The sequence below is a fragment of the Peromyscus maniculatus genome, chromosome 9, assembly GCF_049852395.1.
Source record: "Peromyscus maniculatus bairdii isolate BWxNUB_F1_BW_parent chromosome 9, HU_Pman_BW_mat_3.1, whole genome shotgun sequence".
Classification (NCBI taxonomy): domain Eukaryota; kingdom Metazoa; phylum Chordata; class Mammalia; order Rodentia; family Cricetidae; genus Peromyscus; species Peromyscus maniculatus.
In genome coordinates, this window is record NC_134860.1 from 64,482,976 (window position 1) to 64,508,453 (window position 25,478).

General features: G+C 48.5%; 1 protein-coding gene across 3 annotated transcripts in view; it reads right to left on the bottom strand.

The window, feature by feature from the left end:
- Positions 1-21,169, bottom strand: part of Ptk2b (protein tyrosine kinase 2 beta) — a 130,306-nt gene extending 109,137 nt beyond the window's left edge. The window contains exon 1 of one of the 3 annotated variants that reach the window (XM_006988766.4): positions 21,035-21,169. The gene's annotated coding sequence lies outside the window, so the exon portion shown is untranslated. The remainder of the gene's footprint in view (positions 1-21,034) is intronic. The other 2 variants (XM_006988767.4, XM_076545243.1) reach the window with 2 other exon arrangements.
- Between the last annotated feature and the right edge of the window lie 4,309 nt (positions 21,170-25,478).

The following is a 25,478-nucleotide window of genomic DNA, read 5'->3' on the forward strand; positions in this document are numbered from 1 at the left end:
CACACCAGCTCTGCCAGGGTCGGGCAGCTGCCCGGTGCTGAGTCCAGTCTTGCCTCAAGTTCACCAAGATTTCAACACTGGCTCATCTGTCTCAAAGATCCGACATCGTTATTTACAATGAGTCCATCGTGAAGAGGGGACGGAAACAGAAGTACTTTCAGGAAGAAAACTGTTTGGATAGAAACTGTCCCTTCGATGACTGAAACTAGAAGATCAGACTCAGGGAGCCTGGGCAGGGAAACAGAAGGCGGAGGAGGGAGGAGGCCAGAGAGGTGGTGAATACGACATCCTCTAACCTTCCCTCTCCTATCTCCCTCCATGTCTCCATGCAAAATGCAAAATCCTCATTGTTTCCTGTAGTCTGTGACATCTTGGGGTCATTGGGGGGGGGGGCAAGTTCTCTGATGTGTCTTGAAGTGATGAAGCCAAGAAGAAGCAACCACGTAGAGGCAGTAAGAAGCACAAGAAGGAGCTAGAGAGATGGCTCAGAGGTTAAGAGCACTGGCTACTCTTCCAGAGGTCCTGAGTTCAATTCCCAGTAACTATATGGTGGCTCACAGCCATCTGTAATGAGATATGGTATCCTCTTCTGGCATGCAAGATGAACACCGTATACATAATAAATAAATCTTAAGGAGAAGAAGAGGAGGAAGGAGAAGAGGAAGAAGAGGAAGAAGAAAAGGAGAAGAGGAGGAGGAAGAAGGAGAAGGAGGAGGAGGAGGAGGAGGAGGAGGAGGAGGAGGAGGAGGAGGAGAAGAAGAAGAAGAAGAAGAAGAAGAAGAAGAATCAGCAGCGCAGGAAGTAAGTCTCAAACTGCCAGAGACCATGCTGGCCCTTCAGTGACACACACTTGTGTCTTCTATAAGTGTTTCCACTGATACACAGAAGAACTGAACAGATCAATTATCTACGACATACCACGCAGAGTGCATTAAACACATACGTATCTATCTCCTTTTAATCTTTGCGATGGCCTAGTAAGGAGAACACTGTCTGTCAGTGTTGGGCATGGTATAGTGTGTAGGAAGGCTGAGCTGGAGGATTTGCAAAGTGTTTGTGGTCACATGGCAGGGAAGCAAAGGGAGCAGACGTAGAAACAGAGGCCTCAGTGTTCATCCTTGGGACCTGTGTCCTGATGATGGAGAATTGCCTGTGTGTAGACCAAGGCTCCCTCTAGGGTGGGAGACATTGCAGAACACCAGCTTCAGCCCTGCAGCTCTCCTCCAACTCCCTACTGGACCTCCTCCCCCCAGCCCTGTCTCCGAGGCTCACTCTTTGCCTTAGCCATTCCTAAGGAAACCTCTGGGGGCCCTCAGGATCGTGGTGTCTGGGGCAGGGAGGCGAGCAAGCATGCTTACCACTGTCTTGAGAAGGAACAGAGCAAATGCTGGGCTCGGGAGTTCTTTCTCCAAGCATTTTCTGGAAATCAGTGTGCACAGTAATGGTTAATGACTTAGAAAAGATCGAAGGGTAGTTACCAGCATGGATGACAAAACGTTTAGCTGGGTTCTGCTAAGGCACATGCTGGAACCGCTGGTCCCTTTCAGGGTAACATTACCATTAGACAGGTATAAATAAACAGCAAGGGGAAAACTTCCCAGAGACAAGTGTGGAACCTTCCAGAGCTTCTGGGGTTGGTGTGGAATCCTCAGGCCACGGGGACTCCATAATCCTGGGGGACACTAGGGGCTTTGTTAGGACGTACCAAGGCAAAGAGCAAGCCTCAGAGACAAGGTTGGTGGAAGGAGTTCCAGTAGGGAGCTGGGGGAGAGCTGCAGGACACAAGAGAAGGCTCATCTCTGCATCCACAGAGAGGCGTGAAAAGAAAAGATCTGGAAGAAGTGAGCCCAAAAGATTAAAAAGTAACCAGGAGCGATCGATCATAGGTGAAATTCCTGACACAGATTTAGCTGCCAAAGCCAGAATTTTTTTTTTTTTTTCTTTTTCTTTTTGGCCTGAAGAAAACATTCCTGGTACAGCTCTCGGGGTGGTAATTTCCCAGGGTGAGATGGGTAAATCAAACTATTTTCAAGACCGAGGAATCCACTGACTCTGGCTCCCAGCCCGCTGTCCCCTCCTCCCCATTGTCCAGGCCTTTGTAGATAGATCTCCACACTGGGGGCTGCAGCGGGTGGGGATGACTCAGACTGATCTTGGTTTCTTTCTCCTCCCTTCCTGTACTACAGCAGACACCAGCCACAGGCTCCCTGGAACCCATCGAGTAGGACACGGGCACTAGGACTTCCTCCGGGTTCATGAACTCATTGAGGAAGCTGTACACGCAATGAAGGATGCCATACAACAGAAGGAAAGGCCCGCGCGACCAACAGCACAGAGACGGATGCGTTTGGGAGACAGCTGGGGATCAGGAGAGGTGGCCCTGAGAAAGACAGTATGGTGGAGGAAGGGCAAAGCCAGCCTTGTGGTCGGTGTACCCTGAGCAGATAGAAGAAGGTCGTCTTGATAGCATGGCAGTGTTTTATGCAGGGTTCATCAGAACCATTTCAGGTAGAGGGAGCACAGAACAAACCAAGACAAAAAGAAGAAAGAAGAAACAACTGCTGTTTGTTCTCCAAGCTTCCGGGGATGGGGTTTCTAATACGCACCCCTAAGTAGCACGACTGAAGGGCTCTTTGGGGGACTGTTCTGCAGCCCCTCACTCCAGAGGCTTTCAAACGGCGGCCCCTGCTCGGCCTGCAAAGCTGTCAGAAGTGTGATACTCAGGCTGCATCCGGACAAGGGCAAAAGCCGTGGGTCCGGAACCAGGAGTGCAAGCTTCAGTGAGTCTGTCTGAGGTTCTTAGGCTATGCTGGAGGATCGAAAGTCGCTATGCAGTCAGTGAGCTGATCATGGCTGCCACCAACTTCCCTGAGTCCTCTCGAATGCTCTGCTTAGGCTTATTCTCTACCCAGGTGGCCTTGTTCATGGGCTGGGCAGCCTTCCATGAACTGTCCTATAGCAGCAGCCAGTGAGGGGCCATGTGTCTTGTTTCAATCGGAGTCCCTCTGCCACCCATCATTTCCAGAGGGGCCAGAGACTGTCTCCGAACCTGCTTTTGCCTGCAGATCTTTTCTCTAAAGCCTCCCGGGATCTGACCAAGGGCTCTACTCGCCGACTACGAGCTGTGAATCCTGACATTTGCTGGATTAGGATTAAGAGACAGAGGGCACAAAACAAGGCCTCTGCCTTCCCACCACTTTGTTTAGTAAAGTGTGTACTTGTGAAAAATCATTTTATCTCAAGACAACATGTGCCAGGCAAAGCAGAGTGGAGCAGCCACGTGCTCTAGGAGAGGCCTCTGGGGGAAGGAGGGGCGTGAGCCTCTGTCAGCACCCAGCCCGTTCCCTGTGTCAGAAGAGTCCTCTCATTCTGCATACCCATGGAGATCCTTTGCAATCGCCTGCTCCAACTGAGGGGCAAAACCACACATCTGCCTGCCCACCCATGCATTTCAGGTAGGCATGCTCTTCGGGAGCTCCCCATTCCTGGAGAATGGCCCCTGTCTCGCCCTCTGCACCCCCGCTGGAGACAGGTTAGTTCTTGCTTACCTGGCCAAGCCCTCTGTTCCCTCTGCCCCGCTCCCCCACATTCTATACTGGCACTGAGAAAGAAAGCAGGAAGTAGGCTCTGTAGAACAACCCTTGGGAGACCACTCCACAACACCAGCTTCTCTGACAGCCAGCAGTATGGGCGGCTGGAACATGGTGGATGGCCAAGGCTAGCAGGCACTGAGGTCTGTGTCCCCGGGGGACTTACACAGTGCCCTGCTGTACATCAGTGCCACGGCCTGGCTCGTAGCCCTTGACCACGCCCCAGAATGCCTATCTGCAAATCTCAAAGCTGGAGCCTCTCTGTGCTGGCGCTAAAGTTCCTCTGGCCTGGGACCAGAATCCTCCTATCCAAAACAAAATGCTGACTCTCTTCCCAACATAAAAACCCACATAGCTGAACGTCCTGCTCCTATACATTCAATGACTTCTGGCTGCATGAGAATAATGCCGAGTGCCAGGCCACCATGACAGAGGACCTCTCCGCACCCTGTTTGCATTGCTCATACCGCAGTTCTGCTAAATCTCGATACCTTGAGCTGTTCGTTTTCCCATACCAGCCAGTCTTCCGTGTCTTCTGCGTGGGAAGTATCTCCCCACTCTTCTGTTGGCTTGATCCCATCCGCTCTTGAAAACCCATCTTTGAACCACGTCACCCGTGAAGTCACTCTAGCCTCCCCTTGGTGGCATTGGTACTCTGGCCTTAGAGACTCAGTGACATTTGTACCAGTCTCTGGTGACTCATGTGGTGTGCATTGAAGCAATCCTTGTCTGGAAGACAGCTTCCTGTTCACCTCTGCATCCACAGTGTTTAGCACAGCACGTGGCCCACAATATGTACATCACCCCCCCACACCCCCACCTCCCCACCCCCACCCCCGCACACACACAGGAAACACAGTCACCAACACACACACACACACACACACACACACACACACACACACACACACACACACACACACACACACACACGCTGAACGCTAAGAGCCCATGGAATGGGTCTGGAGCCTTCCCTGACTGATACGCATCTGAACCCCCAGTTCCAAAGCCACCGATCACCATCAACAAAGACAGACGTCAAGCCTGGGGCCTGGGCTCAGCTGGTAGAGCGTTTGCCTAGCATGCATGAAACCTTGGTCTGACACTGGTCCCTAATGCTCCCAAAGCTGGGCATTGTGGTTTATGGTTGTGATGCCAGCAATGAGAAGGTAGAGGCACGAGGATCCGAAGTTCATGGTCATGCTTGGCTTCACAGTGAGTGAGAGGTCATCCTGAGCTATGTGATAACTGTGTCTCAAGAAAAGGGAAAGGGTGGGAAGGGTAGAGTAGTGGTTGGGAAAGAAAGGAGGGGGGCATAAAATATAGAGGAGGAGGGTAACAGGAGGACAGGAGGGGAGAAGAGAAAAGAAGTCCCAGCCCCATCCACAATGCTCTCTACTAAATCTTGCTTCCAGAACCCAATTCCCACTATAGACCCCCTTGAGTGAATCTTCCAGGCATCCACCCTTCATGTTGTTGCCGTGATGGTCTATCCATCACAGAGCACCTGCTACCTCCCCCCTCTCCAGCGTCTGAGGCTTTAAAAATCGTCTCTGCAGCTTTGGACCCCGTCTGTCACTTCTTCATGTACCTGGCCACAGCTTCCTTTCTTAGCCTCTTGTCTGACATACTTCCTCTTTCCCTTGCTTACTCTGTCCCCAGACACCAGAGCTTCATTCCCTAGCTCACATGTGTTTTCTGTCTGTGGAAGCTGGTGGTGAGTCATGGGGACTGTGGCCTCTGGTAAGCCTGTCCCACCTGGACACCAAAGAAGGGACATGGTCCTGAGAGTGACAGTGACCCAAAAGTCTTCACACTGTAGGAAAAGTGCTTATAGGGTCCTCAACATGATGAACTATGAGAAGCGCCTGCAGTGTGTCCTGTACCTGAGAAGCCCGTGAGTCACACAAAATCTGGAGCTTCTCTCTCAGCCACAGCTAGGAACCAAGCAAGCAAGACTTCCTCTTTTCAAAGAATATGGAAAAGATAGTCCAAGCAACAGGAAATGTAGTATCTTGTTTCAAACTTGTAATCAAAAACCTGTTTTTATAAAGCTCTGTGGAGTGTAAACTAAAAAGTAACTCCATTTTTTAGTGGGAATGAGAAGATTCTAAGTAAAGTTGGAAAGACCGATCTGGATGCTTGGTTGACTAGTTCACTAGATTGCATTCCTTCTCTGGTTTATCCACTCACTAGTCCATTGATACACCCGTCCTTCTTCCCACCCATCTATCCATGCATCTCTCATCCAACTCTCCATCTCTCCATCTGCCCACCTTGCACCCATCATCCATCCATCCCCTCATCTCTCCATCTACCTGCTTTTCCATCCACCCACCCACCATCCTGCCATCATCTACTCATCCTGCCATCCTGTTCACTGCTCCATTTTTAAATATCACATCTGTGTAACTATAAGATGAGATTTCTCCTCCCCCAAATCAGAAAAGAAAAATTTAATTGCCAACCCTTTCCATTTCTTTCAAATCATGAATTTCTCTCTAAATGACCATATTTCAAACAAAAGTCAACTGGGAAAAATATGAGTCTGAAGCCGCCTGAGTGGTTTTGCTAGCTGGGTATGCTTATAAAGGTCATTGATGGAACTGTTTTCTTTTTCAAGCAATGATTTAGAACAGTAATTTTTATTATAGGCACAGCTTTATAAACTAAGTGTTTTAGGAAGTCTTTTGAAGAGCCATGCATTAGATGGCTATACTGTGGACTTCTAGAAGTACTTTTCAGGGGATTTGAATAGATATTTCTTCAAAGAAAACATCTTGAGTGTCCACAAGGATTTGCAAAGATTCACAATGTCATTAGTTATCAAAGAAATCAAAATGAAATTAGCAATAAGATATGCCATCCCCACTAAGATGATAAAGTCAAAATTACAAACAGTAACAAGTGCAGACAAGAATGTGGAGAAATTGTTTCAGTTGCTGTTCTTTTGCTGTGACAAAACACCATGACCAAGACAACTTAGAAAGTATTTAATTAGGGTCTGGTTTACAGTTTCAGAGGGTGAATCCATCATCATCATGGTGGGGAGCATGGTAGCAGGCAGGTGCTGAAACAGTGGCTGAGAGCTTACTTCCTGATCCACAGACAGGAGGCAGAGAAAAAGAGATTGAGCCTGGTGTGGGCTTTTAAAACCTCAAAGCCCACCTCCAGTGACACATTTCCTCCTATAAGACCTCACCTCCTAATCCTTCTAATCCTTTCAAATAGTGTCACTCTCTGATGACTAAGCATTCAAATAGGAGCCTCTGGAAGGACCTCTTATTCAAACCACCACATATCTGAACAGAGGATTCTCAAAAGAAGAAATAAAAATGGCTACAAAGTATCTTTTAAGTATTAAATTAGTGATTATCAAAACTCAGAACGACTTTGATATTTCATGACTAAGATCTAGAAAACAACTGACAGCAAAGGCCATCAAGGACTCAGGGAAAAGAGGACCCTTACTCACTGTTGCAATGGTGTCTGGCCTGGCAAGATGCATCCAACTGAGCAGTTGTGGTACTACTACTATCTTGGGGCTAACCAACAGCCATCTGGTTGGGATTAAGTCCCACTCAGTGGGCAGGAGCTCAGATCTGCTAATGGAAACATAGTTAAGAGCCCATAGCTTGTGAGGTCATAGACTGAAGATGAGAACCTGCTAATACCACTTTTCAAGTGCCTTTTAAATGCTTATCCTTATATCCATAGCTAATATAGCTCTCATCCCTTATGAAAGAAGCTTCTTATTTCTGTTTCTTTTGGGGATTTTACAGAGAACCACAACTGGTCAAAGCGCAGAGAATAAATCATAGTGGAATGCTCAGGCCCAAATGAGACATCTATAATATAGCATCTACACTCACGATTCAGGGAACATCATGGAAGAGAGGCCAAAAGGATCCTAAGAGCCAGAGAACAAGGACGATTGCTGTAAGATGGTATCATCTAGACACAATATGGTTGTCTGCACAAGATCACACCAGTTGACATGCCCACATTACGGGGGAAGGCATCACAAGGTCCCACCCCTAACTAAAGAATTAAAGTCAATAAATAGCTACTGAGGGAGAGAAGCTTGTTCTCTTCAGAAACAAGAACTGATTGGTGCCCAAGTCCTGAGATCAGCCCTATGCTCATGCAAATACAATAAACACTACCTAGACTCTGCGTGTGTGTGTGTGTGTGTGTGTGTGTGTGTGTGTGTGTGTGTGTGCGCGCGTGCACGTGCAATAGAGGACAGGGGTTTGGGGGTACTCAGGAGGAGTTGGAGAGGTTAAAGGTATGGATAGAAGTGATGTAAATACAGTGTACCTGTGTACGGCATTCTCAAACACCTTTTTAATGTGATATACCCATACAATAGAATGCTATTCATCAATGGAAACAGAACAAAGAGCTAAGAGACATGGCAACATGCACAGCCCTTCAGAACATTATGCTGTAAGAAGGAAGTAAATCACAGAGCCTGTGACTTCACTTGCATTCTGTCCAGAAGACAAAGTCCACACAAGTAGAAAACACACAAGCAATGCCAGGGCAATGGTGGAGAATGAGAGCTAGTGGTTCAGGGTTTCCTTCTGGAGTAATGCCAACGTCTGTGACTGGCAGGGGCAATGGCTGTACAGACCTGTGAGCATACACTTTAGAAAACCCATTGAATTGTGCATTTCAAAGGGTGCATTTGGGGCTGGAGAGACAGCTCATCAGTTAAGAACACTGGCTGCTCTTCCAGAGGACCCAGATTCAATTCCCAGCACCCACATGGCAGCCCATAACTGTCTGCAGCTCCAGCTCCAGGAGATTTGACACCATTATATAGACACACATGCAAGTGAAACACCTATGCACATAAAAAAGTACATCTTAAAAAATAAATAAATAAATTTTATATGTTATTTATATAAAATAAATAACATAAATTTTAAAAATAAAATAAAAGAGTACATTTTGTAGGTTTTTTTTTTGTTGTTGTTTATTTGTTTGCTTTGTGGTTTTTCGAGACAGGGTTTCTCTGTGTAGCTTTGGTGCCTGTCCTGGATTTCACTCTGTAGCCCAGGCTGGCCTTGAACTCACAAGAGATCCACCTGGCTCTGCTTCCCCAGTGCTGGGATTAAAGGCGTGTACCACCACCGCCCGGCAGTGGTATTTAAACTATAGCTCAAAAATGTCATTATTGTAAAAGAGAACACATTGTGAATTAATAAAGGGTAGCTACCTCTCCCAGCCAGTGGGATGTGACATTTACAGGCCACAGCTGACGAAGGGTGGCCCTACTGATCAGATAGGTGAAAGAGTTGGGAAAACTTTCTAAGTGAGCATACTATTTCACATAGCATGTGATACAAAATGTGTCTCTAAATAATATATTGACTATTATCCTAAAATCTGACATATTCAAATTAGCTTCATTAAAAAGGTCCTCTTCACTGGGAACAGGGGCGGGGCGGGGGGGGGGAGTTTCTCAGGCTCATATTGTACACAGCCAGTGCATGAATGCTCATCATATGCCAGTGCCATGTTGTGTCCTTGGAATGTGGCAGTGCCTCTCAGAACAGTATACTGTGCCCTCCCTGGGGCCTCCCATCTGAATGAAACAATCGCTCAAGTGTGAGGTCATGTTTATTAGAATTCTGTATAGCTGATAATAATACCTAGCTGACAAAAATGCCTTCAGCTCTATTAAAAATTATCTGGTGGCTGCATGTGTGTTTGTGTGTGGTACATGGTATGTGTGTGTGGCACTTGTATATCTATGTATAGGGTCCATGAGGGGGCTGGAGGAAGGCCTCATAAGTCCTCCTCGATTGCTCTTTATCTTACTCTTTCAGACAGGGTCTCACTGAACCAGAAGTTCTCATTTCAGCTAGACTAGCTAGCCATCAAGCTCCGGGATCCATCTGTCTCTCCCCTGACCACAGAGCTGCAGTTACAGACACCTTCAGACATGCCCAGCTTTTTATGTGGGTGCCAGGGATTCGAACTCAGATCCATACACATGTACAGCAAGTACTCTTACCCACTGAGCCATCTTCCCAGCCCCAGGGTTCTAATCTTTTAAGCTCCAGGTTCCTTGGAGCATCAAGGGAAAGCTATGAACTGTCTTTCCAGAAACATATGTGTGAGTCCAGAGGTGAAAATTATACACCTTTCAGAGAGTTTGTGTAAACAACCTCCAGCTACACATACCACTGACCCAAGCTCCCCAACCCAGGGCGAGGCTCTCCAAACTTTCAGGCACCTCTCGGTGTGAACATAGGTTAGGGGCTGAATGCTCAGCACAAGCATACAGACAGTATCTTTTTATAGAGTCGGGTCCCCACCAAGGGATGACAGATAGCACTGCAAATAAACAGTTAACGAATACCAGGTGCCCTCACCTCTAAGGACCACAAGAGCCGGAAGCTCAGAGTCCATGAGACAAGAGATAGGCTTATGCCCACTGTAGGGGTGAAGTCCAAGCGACTGTAGGTACACTGATGATCCCTGCTGTTCCCTGGGATCCTGCCAACCCCTGCCTGGTGGGTCTCTCTCCTGTGTACTTTTAACTCTACACTGAGGCGACCTCGATTTCCATTTCCCTCATTCTGGCCCAGACAAGCTCAGAGCAAGAGAATGAAGGAGATGGTCAATAAGGCATTTGGGGGACTCAAGAGTGGATTTGTAAAGGGATTTGGGGCCTCCTCATCTTGATCCATGACTCCCTCTTTGGACTTTGGGAAATCTCTGCCTCGAAGGAAGGCATCCTGGCCCTGAAGAGGCTTGATGATGTCTTCTGTGTCACAACAGCCCGTTGTGACGCCTCGGGCCAGGAATGAGGAAGAGCTAGTCTGTGTAGCCAGGTTCAGACAGGCGTGAGTGTGTAGGGAAGGAGAGATGGGGATGTGAAGTCTCATGACCCTGGAGTCTGAGGATGTATGAAGGACTGAGAAGGAAAAGCACCTCCCTGCCATGGAAGAATTGAATCTGAAGCTATGTTGATAAACTCTGCAGATCATGGCAGCCAAGGAACCAGGAGGCCACAATGTTTCCAAAGGGGGTCATGGACTAAGTTTTAGAAAAAGATTAGGCAGGACGTGGCTTGGGAAAGCTGCATGGAACTGGGGTTTCCATCCCACAGGAATAGAGATTTGTGGGTACAAATGACCATGGCAGCTTGACAAGAGGGGAAGGATTTTGTCTGGGAAGTATAAGGACACGGGGTAGGAAGAGTCAATTAAGTTTCAATTAAGGTTGAACAGATAGCATTATATGGACTGTTTGGATTATACATAATATATATATATATATATATAATATGTATATACATATATACACATATATATGCAATAACAATTAGTTTTAAACAATGAGGCCATGAACTTGAAGGAGAGCAGACAGGGGTGTATGAGAGGCTTTGGGAGGAGGAAAGGAAAGAAAGAAACATTGTAATTAAATAATAGTCTCAAAAATTAAAAAGGAGGGCCTTAAATCACAACTTTGAGGAATTTGGAATTCCATCCTGGAGAGATCCTAGGGATGGGATGAGGAGAGAGGCTTTATTATAATATGAAGTCATATTAGGGCCTGAGCTCTGAGTAGGGGCCATAGAATAAGGAAGGAGGGGATGGGAGGCGTGAAGAAGAACCTGTGGGATTCAGAGACAGACACGATGTAAGCAGGGAGAAATGAAGACACGGAGGAAGGAGGCCAGTGTAGCCTTCCTGAGCGTGTGGGAGAACAAGGGCATGGAGACGGGGGCTGGGAGGAGGGACCCCTGGGAGACAAGGACTCCAGCTGAAGGGGAGCCACTCCACTGGGGAGCTCTCTAGACTTGGAAGTAGGGGGGCTGCAGCGAGGACTTGGCACAGAGCCTAGGAAGTCATATCCAGGTGGTCCCTGGAGATGTGACTGGAGGTCCCTGGTGTTCCCTGGAGATGTGATCTGCAGATCAAAGTGCTGTGTGTTCAGAGACCACGGTGGGATACTGTAGACAGGTTAACACAGACCTCAGAACACCAGGGTCCGTCGAAATGAATATGCATGTGTGTGTGTGTGTGTGTGTGTGTGTGTGTGTGTGTGTGTGTGTGTGTGTGTGCTTGCGTCAACAACAGAAACAAAAAAAGAATCAGGAAGAATGCAAGCAACCTATCCAGCCTACACACTCGAATGCTTCCATAAGCCTTCACTGAAGCTTTCAAATTCTCCAAAGACCCAATTGCAGCGCCAAGAAAATTGACACCTGGATACTCTGCTGGACGCCCCTTCCCCATCCTTACCCACCACCCACCCCCACCCCCACCCCCGAGATCTCCCTGCATCCCACAGTTTATTCTGACTCGCAAGGCCTGGACTGTTCAAAGTCTACTCAAGTTTTCTTTGTACCCTGCTCCCCAGATCTGACTAGGGAGCCATCACAGCCCCTGGACCGAAGTCAACATCTTCAACAGCTCCCAGATGCTGCCTTCTCAATAAAGTCCCCTAGTTTTCCAACAACGTCCACTGTCTTTAGCTTCCCATCCAGGCCTTATCTCCCTCCTTACCTGTGTTAACTCTTGTCTCCTTTGGCTACCCTCGGCTCCACCCGAAGTGAGTCACTCCAACTCCACCTTTCCACCCACCTCCAGGCTCCTATTTACACTTTTCTTTGGACACAACCACCCCATGCCAAGTTCCCACAGATGAATCTTCTTTTTCCCTTCAGAGCGCTTCCCAATACCACCTTCCTGGGAAGCTCTGAGACACATCCTAGCCAGGAGTAATGTCTCTCTCCTCCCGTCTTCCACATGCTGTGCCTTTCTCACAGGTACCACAAGTCCTCCATCTTCTCTTACAGATATTTCTCTCCACGTGGTAGCCTCTGCCCCGGCAGACTGTGAGCTTGCTGAGGTAGATAGGAGCCTTTGGGTTGGCGAGGTAAGACGACTGCTACCCGAGTGTGTAGAGCGTGGCGGAGCAGAGGAACATTGAACAAATGTGGGAAGTGAATTACAGCTGAGAAACCGAGGCTCGGTAATGCTCTCGCAGATAGAAAATGAGTTAAGACTCAAACTCACAATCGTTCTGACCCCAGATCATCTGTCTCTCTTCCCTGGCATGGTGCCTGTGACATTTTATGGGACATGGTGACAGGCGTCAAGCATTTCTCTCAAGGATTCTGTCACACAGGTGGTACTGCTTCTTTTTCAAGTAAGAAAAAAAGAAGTCGAGAAACGTTCTCAAAACTGTACAGCCAGTCACTGAAGACTCCAGGGCCCAGGCTCACTCAGACTGAAGCGATGCTTAGGCGGAGATTCCTCGGCACTAAGCTTGAAGCTTGAGAATCAGGGCTTACAACAACCCCCCCCCCCCTTACAACTACCTCAGCTGATGACTCTGAAAGTCAGAAGCTGGCAGGCACCTGTGCAGTGAGTGAAAGGCCGGAACCAGATGTTGTCACCGATGTTGGGGAGCCTGCCTGGAGGGCCAACTCCCTGAGTAGGAAGGTGTGGAGGTGAACCGAGGAGAAGACTGACTTGAAATGTGCCGTCACCACATGCTGCAGAGGAACAAAGAGCTTTGGGTGCTGGAGGGGGTGGAAAGAGGACAGGGCTGCTTTAGAAACCAGGGCACAGTGTGCCTGCTTCAAGTGGCCAGGGCTGGAGCTGTGGAAAGGAACCCTGTGGAAGAGCCAAACTCGAACTCGGCAGAAATTCTCAGCGGCCGTGAAAGGAACCTCTCAGCCCCATGGGTACAGGGAAAACAGCCATGCCAAGGGCAGGGAGTAACGTGGGATCGGGGTGTGCGTCCGGAATCTCAGACACACAGACAAAAGGAAGGCTCCCCTCAGCATTGGTGGAAGGAGTGAACCACTTTGGAAGAAGATTGTTTTGTGAGACAAGAGTCGAGCCCACCCATGCCTCGGTCTGGACTGGGTGGCTTCCTGTGGGTCCCCTGTCTTTCTCCAGTGGTCTTCCAAGATTCTGTGTGGGTGGATTTTTAGAGCATAAAAGGGAAGAGAGAGATGTGTGGGGTGCGGGTGTTAGTGAACTACAGCTAAGATGTCAGGGGTGTGTAGAGGGAGAAAGCATTAGCTATGAAGGTGCCTGACTTTGCTGGGACTTGGTCCTGGTTCATCTTGGCATTAATCACATTGAATAGGTACCTTCTAAGAGTTCTGGCCCCTTTAGCACTGGGCAAAAGGAAAAGCTGGGGAGACCCAGAACGCAGAGAGGTGCCCACCAGGAAGACCACCTGAGTCTATCTGAAGGGTCTATCTCTCAAAAACCAAACTGCACTGTATCACTCTGCCCATTGCATCTAGGTAAAAATGCATCAAAACGTGCAGCCTGGAGTCTGCTCTCTTAATCAAACTGTCATTGTGAGTAATAATTATACCTTGAGAAACGGCAGAGTGACTCAAAAGGCTGCCCCTTCCCCCACCACCCCCTCACACAGCTCAGAGCTTTGCATGCTAAATGAGAAGGCCTAGAAAGGATAGCCACCATGTTCTGCTGCCTACACGATGAAATGGTCTTTCAAGCTCCAGAGTCTGATGGGTATCAGTGGGCATCATCTTTCCTGGCCAACGAGCTAATTCAGCCTGGCTGTACTCAAGAGCACACTGGATTGGGAGTGGAGCAGCCAAAGTAAAAACTGTTGAGTTTTTGCCTCTTGCGTGTCTGAGTTGGCACTTAGGGAATGTTCTTCTGTGTCAGAAAGTATCCCATGGCCTCAGGAATAGGAAAGATAAGGCTGAGGTGCAACTCTGGTAGAGTGTGGCTGCCTGCCATTTGGGAGATCCTGAATTGCCTCCCCAGCACCAGAAAAGAAGAAGAAGAAGAAGAAGAAGAAGAAGAAGAAGAAGAAGAAGAAGAAGAAGAAGAAGAAGAAGAAGAAGAAGAAGAAGAAGAAATGAATTCCTGCGCATGGCAGTACATTCCTGAAATCTCAACACTTAGAAGGGTGGGGGTGGGGGGGTGTTTGAAGCCAAGCTGAGCTCCATAGTTATACCAAAAAACTTATAAAAGCAAGCAGACAGATGGCTCAGCTAATAAAGTGCTTGGCCTAAGAAGAAGTAAGCAGACACAGTCTGGGGATTGCTAACTAGCCACTGACCCAGCAGAATCAGCAAGTGAGCGCGAGAGACCCTTCAGCAGCTAGTGTTAATTGCCAGCTTGACAGAATCTGGCATCTGGGACTACCTGTGGAGGAGTGTTTTGATTGATTGCATTAATTGAGGTGGGAAGACACACCCACTGCGGGTGGCACCATTTATGGATTGAGGATATACACATGGCTGACTGCTTCAAGCTCCCGCTGCCTTGACGAACCTGCCGTGATCGACTGGACTTTCTCCTTTTTTTTTTTTTTTTTTTTTTTTTTTTATTATTATTATTATTATTATTATTATTATTATTTTACAACACCATTCAGTTCAACATAATAGCCACAGAATCCCCTGTTCTCCCCCTCTCGCCCACCCCTCCCCCCAGCCCACCCCCCATTCCCACCTCCTCCAGATCAAGGTCTCCCCCGAGGACCGGGGTTGACCTGGTAGACTCAGTCCAGGCAGGTCCATTCCCCCCTCCCCGACCGAGCCAAGTGTCCCTGCATAAGTCCCAGGATTCAAACAGCCAACTCATGCAACGAGCCCAGGACCTGGCACCAATGCACAGCTGCCTCCCAAACAGATCAAGCCAACTGACTGTCTCACCCGTTCAGGGGGCCTGATCCAGTTGGGGGCCCCTCAGCCTTTGGTTCATAGATCCTGTGCTTCCATTCATTTGGTTATTTGTCCCGGTGCTTTATCCAACCTTGGCTTCAACAATTCTCGCTCATATAAATCCTCTTCTTTCTCACTAATTAGACTCCCAGTGCTCCACCAGGGGCCCAGCCGTGGATGTCTGCATCCAGATTCCTCAGTCCTTGGATGGGGTTTATGGCACAACTATCAGGGTGTCTGGCCATCCCATCACCAGAGTAGGTCAGTTCCTGCCGTCTCGCGACCATTGCCAGCAGTCTTTTGCTGGGGTGTCTTTGTGGATCTCCGTGGGCCTCCCTAGCTCTCTGCTTCCTCCCCTTCTCATGTGGTCTTCATTTACCATGGTCTCCTATTCCTTGTTCTCCCTCTCTTTTCTTGATCCAGCTGGGATCTCCCACTCTCTTTCGCTCGACCGTCGCCCTTCATTGTTCCCACTCATGACCAGGCTGTTCATGTAGATCTCGTCCATTTCTCTGTGTCTTTTTTGGGGGTCCCGTTTTCCAGGTAGCCTCACTGGTGATGTGAGTAGCAGTCCAGTCATCCTTGTTCCACATCTAGCATCTTCCTATGAGTGAGTACATACCATATTTGTCTTTCTGAGTCTGGGTTACCTCACTCAGGATGATTTTTTCTTCACCAACCCCACATCTGACAGAGGACTGATATCCAGAATATATAAGGAACTCAAGAAATTAGACATCAAAAGGACCAACAGTCCAATTGAGAAATGGGCTTTAGAACTAAACAGAGAATTCTCAACAGAGGAATCCCAAATGGCTGAAAGACATTTAAGGAATTGCTCAACTTCCCTAATCATCAGGGAAATGCAAATCAAGACAACTCTGAGATACCACCTTACGCCTGTCAGAGTGGCTAAGATCAAAAACACTGAAGACACTTTATGCTGGAGAGGATGTGGAACCAGGGGAACTCTCCTCCACTGCTGGTGGGAATGCAAGCTTGTACAACCACTTTGGAAATCAATATGGCGCTTTCTTAGAAAATTGGGAATCAATCTCCCCCAAGATCCAGCTATACCACTCCTGGGCATATACCCAAGAAATGCTCAATCATACCACAAGAGCGCTTGCTCAGCTATGTTCATATCAGCATTGTTTGTAATAGCCAAAACCTGGAAACAACCTAGATGCCCATCAACTGAAGAATGGATAAATAAATTGTGGCACATATACACAATGGAATACTACTCAGCAGAGAAAAACAACGACATCACACGGTTTGCAGGCAAATGGATGGATCTGGACTTTCTCCTTTAAGTTGCTTTTGTCAGAGTGTTGTATCAGAGCAATAGGAAAAGGAACGAAGACAGACACAGCTGGGAAATCAAGGTGGACAGCATTCAGGGGAAGGATGCCCGAGGCTGACCTCTGGCCTGGACCATGAACACACCGTGCATTTGCCCAACACCCCACCCCCACCCCCCAGCCACAGACACCACAAACGTGTACTACATAGTCAAACAAAATCATAAAAAAAAATCATTGCTTCCTCATGGGCTCGGATGCAGCCCATAAATATCAAGACATGGGAGAGTTCACACTTCTGAGTGTCTACTGTGTGTCTATTACGTTTTATGCACAGCAGAGGTTAAGTTTGTACATGAGCACACACCACCACCACCACCACCACCACCACCACCACCACCACCACCCCCCCCCCCCCCCCCCCCCGATGCTAATATTGAAATGCTAGCCTATACTTCTTGGTGCTTGTCTATAGCCCCAGGGCTCTGAAGGCCTGGCTCCACCACCAGACTACCAGTGCTCTGGCCCTCACAGGGTGACCCAGCATGGCGTAGGAATCAGAGGTGGAAGTAAGGGCTCTCCTATCCTGCTATGGGTGATGGCTACTACTGTTTCTAGTTTAGCTGTGTCCTGGCTAATGCAGACCACCTCACCCTCAAAAGCCCTGCTACCACCCCCATCTTACAGATAAGGAAGCCACGGCTAAATGACCTTCCCACGGTCATAGAGGTCCAGTTAGAGTCACCATAAAAGCCTGGGCTCCTGACCATTCAAGCTGCCTGTTGGTGTTACCAGGGCCCCGCTCCTCCTCTCTTGCCTTAGGACTGGCCTGAAGCATATGAGAATCACATGACCACCAAACTTTTTTTTTTTTAACCTTGCTTGGGCTCCCAAACCATCCCAGCTGTGCCTGTCTGTTCTCACTGCCTCTTGGCTGACCACCTTAAGCTCCCACTCCCCTGGGAGGGGATGATTAGATCCTGGGCTGTGAGAAAACTAGAGACTGAGGACCACCCCACTAATCAGGGTCCACCTCAGGGGAGCTTCCGTCCCTTCCCCTCTCCTCTCTAGCAGTTGTACTTGCCCTAACAGTGTTTGACCATATGGAACGACTGTCACCTCCTCATGGAGCTAAGTGCCAGATTTAGAGTCTCCCAGGGTCTGTGAGAGGACATGCTAGGCAGCCACAGGTAAGGGAGATGGTTATCTCTGAAGAATGGCGAGGCCGGAATATTGCATACAAGAGCTCATTTCCTGAACATCTCTCTGAATTGGACACACCAACTCCAGGATGAGCTACATCCACCCTAGTTAGAACTATGGGAGACCAACGGCTTCTGATAGACCTGTGTGGTCTGTGCTCCATACCCGCATCCATGTTCTCTGTGTGTGGAATGTTAATTTCCCTGAAAACCGGAAGGGCTTGAATAGCCACATTCAGGGAATGCTAAGATAAGCCAGGGACACACTTTCCTTTTCTGCAGGATTTAACCACATTTGGCCACGCAAATATGCACAGCATATAACTTGAATTGACAGAATATCTCTAATTATCTCTTTCTCAAATGGCATGCTAAGGGACTGGGGACAAAATGGGCTGGGCTAGGGGGATAGAGTGATTCACCACTGGAGAGAAGGGCCACTTATAACCCCGCAGTCCACAAGGGAAACACACTTCTCATCCCCCCTCCTCTCGTCAACAAATTCTCAACTCCCCCCTTTTCTAATAAGGAAAAAATGAAGATAATGTAGCCCTAGTTTTATGGTGCATCTGTGGGTGTTGACAGTGTGCTGGGTGTCATGTGCAGCTTCTCTCTTCATCCATTCATATTTCTCTGCCCTTAGAGTTCAAGCCGCTCCTCTCTTCCCACCTGCCGCTCTCCAGAAAGAGAGCTGTTTGTCTCCTCCCTCTTTGAAGCAGCTAGTGGATGGGCAAGAAACCCTGAGGAAATAACTTTGTCTCACCCTCCCCCACTAGTCACCCCCACCCCTGTCCAGAGGCTAACTTTTGTTTTCACTAGAAGCAGGAACCAAACCTGCCACATATTTCCCCTGAGACCTCTAGGCATCCTATAAATGCAAACGGAAATAGATGCACCCCCAAGCACTTTGTGGGTGCTCTTTTGGTCACTGTCTGTGAATGGGTTATTTAAAATTCACATGTAGGACTTTTTGCACAGCACTGAAGTGCAGATTTTCATATATTATCAAGGATCCTACCCTAAAGATCCTCATCTAGACTCTGACTCAGGCTCTTAGGCTCAGAGAATCTAATGGCCTGATTCTAGGACCATTGGTCCAATCTCTTTCCAAGGCACTACCAAGTAGCCTAGCTGCTTTCACACTTTCTTTACACACACACACACACACACACACACACACACACACACACCCTCGGCTGTGCAGATGAATAATAAACTGAGCGAGGAGCTGATTTTCTTTTCTCAATAGTAATATCATGACCAATCATGGAAGGAGCCTCGAACTGGATCTATCAGGATTTGTCACAAAATAAACACGCCCTGAGCCTGTTCTCAGGGCACTGACTTAGTTCCCATTCTAGGCTTCTCGGTAGAGCACCAACCCCCACTTCCCAGACAGACTCGGGACATCCAATTAAGTTTTAGATAAACTGTGAGTAATGTCTGAGTGTTAGGTATCTCCCAAATACTGCATGAAACACACTTAACACTGAGAACAAGAATCTTCAACCAATTTGCTCATTTAAAATTCAAATCCGAATGCCCCTTGTTTGCATTTGCTAAATCTGGCACCTCCGTCCCAGAGTGGAGGCACGCTGGGAAGTTTCAAGCAGCGCCGGGTTCCAAGCTTTGCGCCCAGAGGAGTTGCCATGGCAGCCTGAGCACGCCTTCCCAGGCCTTGGGGAGCACCCTCTACTTAAGGTTGCTGTTCCCCCTCACCCCCTGCACTCTGTGCTCCCAACACGCTCTGCTACTCGGCTGCTTTCAGTTTCCCTGTTGGCTCTTGCTGCCTTTCGCCTTGGGTTTTGTACTTCCCGGGCTCTGGCTCCCTTTCTTCCCCTTGCTTGGTTAATCCCTGTTGATCTTCAGTTCTCACAGCTGCTTCTGCCAGAAGGATTCAGGATCTGTCCCTGACCAGCCCTGCCCACCCTCTGGCACTGTATTGGTGGAACTCGGCGTCTTCCCACGGCAGCCCCGCCTTTCCTAGCTCTAGCGTGGCCAACGGGAGCCACAGCAGACTCCTCCAAGTCTCTCTTCACCTGACAGCTGCACCTGGATGCGGGTAGGAAGCTAGTAAGTGAGCAAAGGAAGGCAGACTGTCCTGCCAAAGTTAGGTCTTTCTTAACGAATGTGACTCCTTCCTTCCTCCCTAGTGTCATGAGTCACTTTTTTTTTTTCTTCTCCGCATCCTTCTTGCACCCCCGCCCCCACACATAGCAGTTGAGAAAGGCAAGGGCTTGTCAACCTGAGCACACAGGGGCTGCCTGGTACCCCTACCCTTTCCAAACCAAGCACATGGTCTCAGCGGGCTCCAGACTGGCTCAAGATCTGTTAAGGTCCTTCCTCTCGCTTTCAAGTCCTCCTGGCTAATGCCACCCCCACCCCACCCCCCAGGTCCCAGCTTGGTTCCTTCAAAGAGCCCAGCTGAATCTTGCTTCTAGTTTGGGGGGTGATGGGAGATGCTGGTGTCATATGGCTGAGGTTGAGGGCAGGTGGCAGGGCTTGGTGGGCCTCAGAACATCACCCATATGCTCACTGTTCACCCACCCAAAGCTTTGCCCACGCACAGCCTGGCAGCAGGAACAGCAGCCCAGAACTTAACCCTTGAGTGGCATGAAGAAAGCAGCTTCAAAATGAACCATTGCGGCCAGTGTGAACTTTGGAACTTTGGCACACACACACACACACACACACACACACACACACACACACACACACGTTTGCTATGGCCCCTCTTGGAGGACCCAGAAAAAATGTCCAGAGGTTGGGGATAGGGTTGGGAATGTGGTCACACAGAGTGCCGAAGGGCACTGGGGAGAAGAGTACGCAGTGCCTGGGCAGAGGTCTGTGCTGGAGCTGAAGTTGGGTTCTGAAGCCCGAGGTTGGGTTTGGGGCTACCAGATCCGACCTTTAGAAGGAAGCAGCTTCGTTGAGCCTTCTTCAAACCGTAGCCCCAGCCTCCCCCTGTCTGAATAAGCTAACAGGACAAAACGGGGGAAACACCCTTTAGTCTCAGAAGAAGTCCAAAAATAGATCCCTTCTTCCCCAGCTCAGGGCGGCAAGCTCAGGGCGAGCACCTGCTCCGAGGTTCGGACTTTCCGGGTCTTTGGCCGCCTTTCCAGGAATTCCCAGGCGGGTCCCCGGCTCCCCGAAGGACCACAACTGTAGCCCTCCCTCTAGCTTGCCACCTAAGTCGAACGATCGACGGGTCCCCCACCCCGGCGCTGGGTAGCGACGTGCAGGACTCACCGCGGGCGAGGCGCGGACTCCGGCCAGGGCTCCGGGCTGGGCCAGGTGAGTGCAGCCGCCGCAGGTAGGACGCGCGGCTCTGCCCGCAGAGGCTGAGTAAGAGGCTGACAGGTTGTTTTCCCCCCTCCTCCTCTCGGTCGTTAACCACACCCCTGCTGCTCTCCTCCCTACTTCCTTAAAGGGTGGGGTGTGCTGTCTGTGTGTGCAGGCTCCAGCCTCTTACCATAAACTCTGAAATAGACGCCGCCTGCAATTCCGGGAGCTGCCCGGCTGACCCGGGAGGGGTGGGGGGTGGGCCAGAGCCACTGCCTTAGGGCCCCACGAGGGGTCCTCAGGTGTCCCCAGCCTCTTGTGATTGGTTGACCCCCCAACTCCTACCATCCCTGGCTTCTTCCCCCCACCCCTCTCTTCAGCCTTTGGTCACTAGAACTGTCTCACGTTCTCAGCCATTGTGGCCCAGTGTCCCCACACATTGAAGTGGTCCCCAGTTCCAGGATAGGTGAATATCAGGGATGCTGACATGACTGGTACAAAGTTGGAAACACTGAAGACTGGGTTTCTGAGCCTAGACCCTGCAGGACCAGAGCACCGCTCAAAAACAGTCAGAGAAGAGACTGGGAATGTAGTTCGGATGGTAGAATGGGTATCAGCCTAACACTAAATGTTGTAATGTCTGTAATTCTAACCCTCTGGAGGTTTAATTCCTATACTCTGGAGGTAAGAAGTTCTAGGTTGTTCTTGGTTAAATGGGGAATTTGAGGTGAGGCTAGGCTGCGAGACATTATGTCTTAAAGATAGAGATAGATAGATAGATAGATAGATAGATAGATAGATAGATAGATAGATAGATAAGTAGATAGATAGATAGACAGGTGGATAGATAGATAGATAGATAGATAGATAGATAGATAGATAGATAGATAGGTAGGTAGGTAGGTAGATAGATAGATAGATAGATAGATAGATAGATAGATAGATAGATAGATAGAAAAAACGAACCAGAAAATAATAGAGAAGCCCCACTTTTCTTCTGGGGCCTTCTTCCTACATCAGTGTCGCTGCCCTCTGAAGAGACTGGCCACCTCTTCACTTAGTCAGCAAGACAGTGGGACTGAAGGCAGATGCACTTTGCGACATCCCTTCTCTCACCCTAGAAAGATTCTGACTGTCTCATGAGTGGAAGTCAGTGAGCTGGACTTCGCAGAAGACCCTCTCCCAGATGTCTTTACCCTGCGTCCTGCAGGGTTCAGGGTCTAGTCACAGTTTGGTCTCTGACAGTAGCAATCCTGAGACTGTGTGACATCAAGCTGCCCAGCTACATGTGAAAACCACAATCTCCATGACACTTCTTCACCCCCACCCACCTCTCAATTCAGCAGAGGAAGAACACCAAGAGCAACCAACACTCACCTTCCTAAGTGGTGGTGATGGCTTCTCAAGAGAAAACAGAATTAATTAAGCTAATAAATTAAGCACCCAGGAGGCAGAGGCAGGTAGAGCTCTGAGTTGGAGGCCAGCCTGGTCTACAAAGTGAGTTCCAGGACAGCCAGGACTACACAGAGAAACCCTGTCTTAAAAAAACCAATAGCAGGCCGGGCGGTGGTGGAGCACGCCTTTAATCCCAGCACTCGGGAGGCAGAGGCAGGCGGATCTCTGTGAGTTCGAGGCCAGCCTGGGCTACCAAGTGAGTTCCAGGAAAGGCGCAAAGCTATACAGAGAAACCCTGTCTCGAAAAGAACCCCCCCCCCCAAAAAAAAAAACAATAGCAATAACAACAAATAAAATCTATTAAAGGTATAAAACTCATGTTTCTTAAGATGTAACAAAATGCAGATTTTAGCTGTATGCTCCATGTCTACTGAAAATCCTAAGTTGAAGCCAGAGTTACCTACCCTCAACTGTAACACCACAACAGGGCCGGCTGGACCCTCTCTACCATCCCGAATTCACCCATTTCTCTGCGCTCACATGCAGGCCAGGAGGCGATGCTGACGGCAGTGAGGGGTCAGAGGCGGCCAGGTGGGATTCTTCAGCTATAGTTTGAAGAGAAAGGACAAGTTGGGGGGGTGAAGTGGGGGTGCCAGTGGAGATGTGGGAACAGTGTCTGGGGCAAAGGACCACGGGGTAAAGAAACTGTCTGCGGGTGTCAGCAGGGGGTGTCTTTCTGAATCCTTGCATTGGAGTGGGTGGGTGAGAGTCTTGTGGCGTGGACGGAAGCTCTGCCTGCAGGAACCGCTGAGGCTGACTGTTGGAGAAAAGCTGGGTTTGTGTGTGCTGCCCCCAAGTGGGCACACACACGAACTACAGCCGTATCTCCACTCAGGCTCCTTCAGGCTCCTTCAGGCTCTCCGCTCTGTGCACACACGCTGTATTCTTGGCTTGGGGTATTCTTTCCTCAAAATCTCTTTGGGCAGTTTTTTTTCTTTTCGTTTCTAAAAAAAAAAGAAATACATGTTTTGGGGCTGCAGAGATGGCTGAGTGGTTAAGAGGACTGGCTGTTCTTCCAGAGGACTGAGGTTCAATTCCCAGCAACCACACGGCAGCTCACAACTGTGTGTAATATAACTCATATTCCAGGAGATTTGATACCCTTACACCAATGCACATAAAATAAAATAAAATAAATTATTTAAAAAACACGCGTCTCATTATAACATCCTCATGCATGCACATCAGGTACTGGGCCTTTACTGTGTTCTTCATCCACTGTTGTGCTGGTGTCTACCCTCCCCATAGACCATGGTTCTCGACCTTCCTAAGGGAGGGACTTTACCCTCCCTTAGCTGTAATTTGGCTACTGTTATGAATTGTGATGTAAGTATCTGTGTTTTCCAGTGGTCTTAGGGGATCCCTGTGGAAGGGGTCACTCAACTCCAGAGGGGTCATGACCCACAGGTTGAGAACCATTGCCCTAGACAGTCTTGCTACTTTCTCCAGCTAAGTAGGAAGAACAACAGGCTGGCACCCCCAGGCCCAATTCATATAATTTTTAAAATCTAGATTCTGCATCTAAAAGAAAACATTTCATGTTTTTCTGAGTCTGGCTTATTTTGCTTATCATAATGATGTCCATTTCCATTTATTTCCCAAAAAAATGACATAATTTTTGTTCTTCTTTGTAGCTGAATAAAACTCTACCATGTGCGTGTGTGTGTGTGTGTGTGTGTGTGTGTGTGTGTGTGTGTGTGCGCGCGCGCGCGCATGCGCCACACTGTCTTTACTCACACATCTGTTGATGGACATGCAGGTTGACTTTATACCTTGGCTGCTGGGAATAGAACTCAGTAAATAAACATGGACGTCTGAGTGTCTCTGTGGTGTCTAACTGTATTCTTTCAGGTATTTCCTCAAGAAGTATGGCTGGATGACACAGAGGTTCTCTATTTAGTTTTTGGTGTAACCTCCATATTTTCATCTACTGTGGCCGCGTCAACCCACTAGCCCTGTATGTGGGTACTGTATGACTCTGGCACCCTCCTCGGCATCTGCTGCCCCTTTTTCCTTTGTTGGTAGCCATTCTGACTGGGGCAAGATGGAATCTGAAGGCAGTTTTCATTGGCATCTCCCGGATAGGTCAGGGTGTTGAACACCTTTTCAAGTAGTTAGTGACTGTTTCATACTTCTTCTTTGGAGAATTATTTATCAGTGTCCATTTATTGATGGGACAATTTAGTTTTGTAGTGTTTCACTGTTGTAGCTCTTTATATATCCAGGATACTAATTCTGTCTGGTGTACAGTGGGCACACACACACACACACACACACACACACACACACACACACTTCCTGTAGGGTGTCTCTTCACTCCAAAGATTGTTTGCTTTGCTGTGCAGACGCTTCTTAATGTCATGTATTCCCATTTGTCAATTCTTAGGGTTGTTTCTTGTGTTCTTAGGGTCCCACTCAGAAAGTCCTTGCTGTGATCATGTCTTGAAGTTGTAGATGTAACCAACTATCTGCTGGGATTAAAGGCATTAAAGTCACTACACCTGACTCTTAGATATGTTGCAGGAATCCTAATTGATCTTAATAAAAACTCAGAGCTAGCTATCAGGGTGAAAGTTGAAAGATCAGAGAAGCAGAGCAAGCCACAGCTACCACCTCTTACCTTACCAACTTCTCAGCCTGAAAGAGTGTAAATTCCTGTCTCCTCCTGCCTTATATTCCTTTATTCGCTCAGCCATATCACTTCCTGCTTCAAACTTCCTAGTGCTGGGATTAAAGGTGTATGATCCCAAGTGCTGGAATTAAAGGTGTGTGCTACCACTGCCTGGTTCTGTTTCTTTTTTAAACTAGATTAATCTCATGTAGCCCAGTGTGGCCTTGAACTCACAGAAATCCAGACAGATCTCTGCCTCTGCCTCCTAAGTACTAGGATTAAAAGTATGTGCCACCACTGTCTGGCCTCTGTTTAATCAAGTGGCTTGTTCTGTCCTCTGATCTT